Below are 7,500 nucleotides of genomic sequence, written 5' to 3'. Positions count from 1 at the left end.
GGTTTCCCCTGACTTCGTCCTGGCCAGGCATAGTTCACCATCTTTCGGGTCCCAACGTGTACGCTCTAGGTGCGCCTCACCTCGCAATGAGGACGAGACGCCCCGGGAGTGCGGAGGCCGCCGCCCCGTGAAGGGCGGGGAAGCCCCATCCTCCCTCGGCCCGCGCAAGGCGAGACCTTCACTTTCATTACGCCTTTAGGTTTCGTACAGCCCAATGACTCGCGCACATGTTAGACTCCTTGGTCCGTGTTTCAAGACGGGTCGTGAAATTGTCCAAAGCTGAAGCGCCGCTGACGGGAGCGATTATTCCGCCCGAGAGCATCCCGAGCCAACAGCGGCGCGGGTCCGGGGCCGGGCCAGGTAGGTCCGTCATCCGGGAAGAACCGCGCGCGCTTGCCGGGAGCCCGAGCGCCCAAAGGGGCGAATCGACTCCTCCAGATATACCGCCGAGCAGCCAGCCAGGACACCGGGGCTCTGCCCAACAGACGCGAACCGAGGCCCGCGGAAGGACAGGCTGCGCACCCGGGCCGTAGGCCGGCACCCAGCGGGTCGCGACGTCCTACTAGGGGAGAAGTGCGGCCCACCGCACACCGGAACGGCCCCACCCCGCGGCGAGTGGAAAGGCAACCGGACACGACCCCGCCGCGGATTGCTCCGCGCGGGCGGCCGGCCCCATCTGCCGAGGGCGGGGGCCAGTGGCCGGATGGGCGTGAATCTCACCCGTTCGACCTTTCGGACTTCTCACGTTTACCCCAGAACGGTTTCACGTACTTTTGAACTCTCTCTTCAAAGTTCTTTTCAACTTTCCCTCACGGTACTTGTTCGCTATCGGTCTCGTGGTCATATTTAGTCTCAGATGGAGTTTACCACCCACTTGGAGCTGCACTCTCAAGCAACCCGACTCGAAGGAGAGGTCCCGCCGACGCTCGCACCGGCCGCTACGGGCCTGGCACCCTCTACGGGCCGTGGCCTCATTCAAGTTGGACTTGGGCTCGGCGCGAGGCGTCGGGGTAGTGGACCCTCCCAAACACCACATGCCACGACAGGCGGCAGCCTGCGGGGTTCGGTGCTGGACTCTTCCCTGTTCGCTCGCCGCTACTGGGGGAATCCTTGTTAGTTTCTTTTCCTCCGCTTAGTAATATGCTTAAATTCAGCGGGTAGTCTCGCCTGCTCTGAGGTCGTTGTACGAGGTGTCGCACGCCACACCGCCAGCCGGCTGTGCACGCTACCGAGAAAGTACCGGTATGCGAACCGCCAGGCGACGGGCGCGCATCGCACGTTTAAGGAGACGCGGCCGGCCACACAGGCGACCACGACACTCCCACGTCTCCGAAGCGGGACAAACGCCGCGCGCTTCAGTATACGTAGCCGACCCTCAGCCAGACGTGGCCCGGGAACGGAATCCATGGACCGCAATGTGCGTTCGAAACGTCGATGTTCATGTGTCCTGCAGTTCACATGTCGACGCGCAATTTGCTGCGTTCTTCATCGACCCACGAGCCGAGTGATCCACCGTCCTGGGTGATCTTTTCCTTTTCAGTCTCCCACTGTCTCTTTCAAGACAGTAGCATTTGCGGGACTGAGGCGTCTGACGGCCCCTGTTCCACTATTTTTTTGTGTCCAACGGCCTCACAGCCGATGGGCGTCGTACGGCTCCACACCGGAGCGGACAGGCACTCGGGCGAACGTCATTCAAAACCGGCGCCAGGCGCCAGGTACCGCAGGCCAGCCGCTCCAGAGCTTCAGCGCTCGTACCACACAACAACAACACTTCCGCTAGTTTTGAGAGGCACGCGTGGTTCCGCACGCGGCGCACGGCCACTGCCGTACAGGTAGCGTGTTGCGCGACACGACACGCACATCGAAAGACATGCAGTCTAGTCGGTAATGATCCTTCCGCAGGTTCACCTACGGAAACCTTGTTACGACTTTTACTTCCTCTAAATGATCAAGTTTGGTCATCTTTCCGGTAGCATCGGCAACGACAGAGTCGATGCCGCGTACCAGTCCGAAGACCTCACTAAATCATTCAATCGGTAGTAGCGACGGGCGGTGTGTACAAAGGGCAGGGACGTAATCAACGCGAGCTTATGACTCGCGCTTACTGGGAATTCCTCGTTCATGGGGAACAATTGCAAGCCCCAATCCGTAGCACGAAGGAGGTTCAGCGGGTTACCCCGACCTTTCGGCCTAGGAAGACACGCTGATTCCTTCAGTGTAGCGCGCGTGCGGCCCAGAACATCTAAGGGCATCACAGACCTGTTATTGCTCAATCTCGTGCGGCTAGAAGCCGCCTGTCCCTCTAAGAAGAAAAGTAATCGCTGACAGCACGAAGGATGTCACGCGACTAGTTAGCAGGCTAGAGTCTCGTTCGTTATCGGAATTAACCAGACAAATCGCTCCACCAACTAAGAACGGCCATGCACCACCACCCACCGAATCAAGAAAGAGCTATCAATCTGTCAATCCTTCCGGTGTCCGGGCCTGGTGAGGTTTCCCGTGTTGAGTCAAATTAAGCCGCAGGCTCCACTCCTGGTGGTGCCCTTCCGTCAATTCCTTTAAGTTTCAGCTTTGCAACCATACTTCCCCCGGAACCCAAAAGCTTTGGTTTCCCGGAGGCTGCCCGCCGAGTCATCGGAGGAACTGCGGCGGATCGCTGGCTGGCATCGTTTATGGTTAGAACTAGGGCGGTATCTGATCGCCTTCGAACCTCTAACTTTCGTTCTTGATTAATGAAAACATACTTGGCAAATGCTTTCGCTTCTGTTCGTCTTGCGACGATCCAAGAATTTCACCTCTAACGTCGCAATACGAATGCCCCCGCCTGTCCCTATTAATCATTACCTCGGGTTCCGAAAACCAACAAAATAGAACCGAGGTCCTATTCCATTATTCCATGCACACAGTATTCAGGCGGGCTTGCCTGCTTTAAGCACTCTAATTTGTTCAAAGTAAACGTGCCGGCCCACCGAGACACTCAACAAAGAGCACCCTGGTAGGATTTAAACGGGGTCCGCCTCGGGACGCGAAAGCACCCCTTCGGCTCGCCCCACCGGCAGGACGTCCCACGATACATGCCAGTTAAACACCGACGGGCGGTGAACCAACAGCGTGGGACACAAATCCAACTACGAGCTTTTTAACCGCAACAACTTTAATATACGCTATTGGAGCTGGAATTACCGCGGCTGCTGGCACCAGACTTGCCCTCCAATAGATACTCGTTAAAGGATTTAAAGTGTACTCATTCCGATTACGGGGCCTCGGATGAGTCCCGTATCGTTATTTTTCGTCACTACCTCCCCGTGCCGGGAGTGGGTAATTTGCGCGCCTGCTGCCTTCCTTGGATGTGGTAGCCGTTTCTCAGGCTCCCTCTCCGGAATCGAACCCTGATTCCCCGTTACCCGTTACAACCATGGTAGGCGCAGAACCTACCATCGACAGTTGATAAGGCAGACATTTGAAAGATGCGTCGCCGGTACGAGGACCGTGCGATCAGCCCAAAGTTATTCAGAGTCACCAAGGCAAACGGACCAGACAAGCCAATCCGATTGGTTTTGATCTAATAAAAGCGTCCCTTCCATCTCTGGTCGGGACTCTGTTTGCATGTATTAGCTCTAGAATTACCACAGTTATCCAAGTAACGTGGGTACGATCTAAGGAACCATAACTGATTTAATGAGCCATTCGCGGTTTCACCTTAATGCGGCTTGTACTGAGACATGCATGGCTTAATCTTTGAGACAAGCATATGACTACTGGCAGGATCAACCAGGGAGCTGCGTCAACTAGAGCTGAGCAGCCGGCCGCCCGGGAGTGTGTCCCGGGGGCCCGCGCGAACACGCAAGCGTCCGCTCAATTATTCTGCAAACAGGAGGAGGCCGAGCTCCCCTGCACGATACACCTCGAAACCCTCTCAGGTCCCGGCGGCGCGCAGCGCCGTCCTAGGTACTTGGTCGGTTTCGAGAGAGGCGCAATCGCCCGGAGTTAGGCGAGTAGACGGTTTTAGTGCGAACACCCTTGCTCCCAACTGAGCTTGCCGCTGCCGACAGAGGCCCGGGAGCGTGCTGTCGTGGCATTGCCGGCGGGAGACAACACGCGCCACCTATGGTGACCGGCAGCTCCAACGCCAGCGCCACACAAGGGCAAAGCCCCACTTGGGTGCATAAGCGAACTCTCCCAGCACAGCGCACGCGCCAACACGTCCGCACAACTGCGATACAAACCACCTGCGAGAACCGCTGGGGCGACCGAGCAGCAGACGGCGTCGCGGCGCCGAGTGCCAGGCGGCGGCGCATCCTCAACGCACACAGTCCTCAATCAGACCAGCACACTGCAGATGTCCACCGCGCTTCGCACCGGGCTCGGCTGAACCAACTTTGGCCGCCAGGCGCCGCGTGCAGGGTGCGCCGCAGCGTAGCTGCACCGCCTGCCGGGCCCGTCGGCTGGCGCTCCTGCCACTCGGCGCCCCCCACCAGCCGCCTGTTGCGCGTGCGCCCACGCAGCGCGCGGCCAACACGCCGGGCGGCCCCCCTTCACCGGCCGGGAACAGTCCCACCAAGCCACCGCCGCGTATCGCTTCATACCCACATGGACCTAGTCACGTGTGTGGATGTGGCGGGTACCGCTGAAACAACCGGTTAATAGCTGTACCGATCGTCGCCATCACAGATTCACCTCCAGCGTGAACAACCGCTCAACAACGGATTTCCAGTTCATTTGCGTATCTTGGGCAGTAAACGTAGATGTCCACCTACATTTGCGAATTCAACAATTCTTGCATGCCAGGATGTCATGTGTCACGACACGCTACATCAGACCACATACACACTGCGACATGTGCAGAAGAGAACACGTGGAAGGTGGCCCGCGCACGTATGCGATGTCCCTTCCGCGATCCACTGTCAACCGGCATCTGCGGCATGTCCCAGATATGGAACGCGGTCCACCAGGGTAGCACTTTGTGTGAGGCAATACGACAAAGTCGGAATACACGCGTCACTACATCAGACGGCTCACGCTGACCTGACCTGACCTGACCTGACCTGACCTGACTCACCGCACCACCACCCCCAGCGACCCAGGGTGACATACAATGCGTTCGTACGTTCCTCCCACACGCCTCTACGGCGTACCACAGTGCAACCTAGCTGTTATTGGGAGACGAGACAAGTAGCATCGAGCACAACATATGGAAATTGAGATTCGACACCGTTGGGCACAGCCAGCGTACGGTCACACGTATCACACTACTTCACTCTGTACGTAACGACCGATGATCGGTACAGCGTGTGGGTTACGCGTACGACATCAGCGGACAATGGACACAGACCATACCACGACGTACACTGAGGGCGTCGACATCTGAATGCAACTGAACAGCTGCGAGGCTCATTTAACACTCAAACGCCAGACCGACCAGCTTGAGAGGACAGAGACACAAAGAGGGGGACAGAGGGGGGGGGGGCGGCGATATAGTCCTATTGCAGTACAATTGACAGTGGATAGCGGGAATATGTGGAAAGTAAGCAACACTCGCAAGACATCTACATGAGGATAACAACGACACCAGAGATTCCGAGCAGTGAACTATGTTAGGCAAAGGGACAACGTGGGTTAGGTTAAGGGACAACGTGGGTTAGGTTAAGGGACAACGTGGGTTAGGTTAAGGGACAACGTGGGTTAGGTTAAGGGACAACGTGGGTTAGGTTAAGGGACAACGTGGGTTAGGTTAAGGGACAACGTGGGTTAGGTTAAGGGACAACGTGGGTTAGGTTAAGGGACAACGTGGGTTAGGTTAAGGGACAACGTGGGTTAGGTTAAGGGACAACGTGGGTTAGGTTAAGGGACAATGTGGGTTAGGTTAAGGGACAACGTGGGTTAGGTTAAGGGACAACGTGGGTTAGGTTAAGGGACAACGTGGGTTAGGTTAAGGGACAACGTGGGTTAGGTTAAGGGACAACGTGGGTTAGGTTAAGGGACAAATTGAGTTAGGTTAAGGGACAACGTGGGTTAGGTTAAGGGACAAATTGAGTTAGGTTAAGGGACAAATTGAGTTAGGTTAAGGGACAAATTGAGTTAGGTTAAGGGACAAATTGAGTTAGGTTAAGGGACAACGTGGGTTAGGTTAAGGGACAAATTGAGTTAGGTTAAGGGACAAATTGAGTTAGGTTAAGGGACAAATTGAGTTAGGTTAAGGGACAAATTGAGTTAGGTTAAGGGACAAATTGAGTTAGGTTAAGGGACAACTTGAGTTAGGTTAAGGGACAACTTGAGTTAGGTTAAGGGACAACTTGAGTTAGGTTAAGGGACAACTTGAGTTAGGTTAAGGGACAACTTGAGTTAGGTTAAGGGACAACTTGAGTTAGGTTAAGGGACAACTTGAGTTAGGTTAAGGGACAACTTGAGTTAGGTTAAGGGACAACTTGAGTTAGGTTAAGGGACAACTTGAGTTAGGTTAAGGGTCAACTTGAGTTAGGTTAAGGGACAACTTGAGTTAGGTTAAGGGACAACTTGAGTTAGGTTAAGGGACAACTTGAGTTAGGTTAAGGGATAATGTGGTACAACCAGAGTTAGGTTAAGCGATAATGTGGTACAGCCACAGTTAGGTTAAGCGATAATGTGGTACAGCCACAGTTAGGTTAAGCGATAATGTGGTACAGCCACAGTTAGGTTAAGCGATAATGTGGTACAGCCACAGTTAGGTTAAGCGATAATGTGGTACAGCCACAGTTAGGTTAAGCGATAATGTGGTACAGCCACAGTTAGGTTAAGCGATAATGTGGTACAGCCACAGTTAGGTTAAGCGATAATGTGGTACAGCCACAGTTAGGTTAAGCGATAATGTGGTACAGCCACAGTTAGGTTAAGCGATAATGTGGTACAGCCACAGTTAGGTTAAGCGATAATGTGGTACAGCCACAGTTAGGTTAAGCGATAATGTGGTACAGCCACAGTTAGGTTAAGCGATAATGTGGTACAGCCACAGTTAGGTTAAGCGATAAAGTTGGTTACATTTGGTATTGTGTGGGAAGGGGGCAGAGAGAGGGGGGGGGGGGGGTGGATAGTGGTGGCAGTACGCGGATGCCTGAGTCACCGTCAGATACGTCACGTCGGTTCGATGCTTGTAGCAAGAGGCTGGCGGGTCTGTGTCTCTCACTTCTGCAATTTTTCATGTGGTATAACACGAGGGCGGGGGGTGATATTTGGTGCCCCTCTGTGTAGGATGTGTGTTGGTTTATCTGAGCAATGGTAGTTGTCGGAGGAGTGGGGTATTGTGCTTTTATAGGTGGACCTACTGCTCTGGTTATCATAGTGTCGACGGTGCAATGTCGCAGAGAGGATGCACTCGACATTGTCGCATTCCAGATGTTTACGTATTGTGTGTCTCCGTTGCAGGCCGAGAGTGGTGCATGTTCGAGTGTCTGGCTGACGTGCGATTCACGTTGTGTGCCCAGTCTTACAGCACGTATAGGGACATTCGCATAAATCATCTATATG

At 54.6% G+C, this 7,500-nt stretch overlaps 3 non-coding genes across 3 annotated transcripts in view; all 3 read right to left on the bottom strand.

Moving 5' to 3' along the window:
* Positions 1-1,181, bottom strand: part of LOC126317923 (large subunit ribosomal RNA) — a 4,222-nt gene extending 3,041 nt beyond the window's left edge. Inside the window, exon 1 of the ribosomal RNA XR_007557028.1 lies at positions 1-1,181. This exon is cut by the window's left edge and continues 3,041 nt beyond it. This is a non-coding gene — a ribosomal RNA (large subunit ribosomal RNA).
* Positions 1,182-1,369: 188 nt separating this feature from the next.
* Positions 1,370-1,524, bottom strand: LOC126317969 (5.8S ribosomal RNA). Its single transcript, XR_007557066.1, has one exon. It is a non-coding gene; the product is annotated as a 5.8S ribosomal RNA (ribosomal RNA).
* A 361-nt stretch (positions 1,525-1,885) lies between these two features.
* Positions 1,886-3,778, bottom strand: LOC126317891 (small subunit ribosomal RNA). The gene has a single exon (XR_007556999.1). It is a non-coding gene; the product is annotated as a small subunit ribosomal RNA (ribosomal RNA).
* Positions 3,779-7,500: the final 3,722 nt, after the last annotated feature.

Source organism: Schistocerca gregaria, unplaced genomic scaffold (genome assembly GCF_023897955.1).
Source record: "Schistocerca gregaria isolate iqSchGreg1 unplaced genomic scaffold, iqSchGreg1.2 ptg000649l, whole genome shotgun sequence".
NCBI classification, from domain to species: Eukaryota; Metazoa; Arthropoda; class Insecta; order Orthoptera; family Acrididae; genus Schistocerca; species Schistocerca gregaria.
This window is presented reverse-complemented; position numbering and strand designations above follow the sequence as displayed.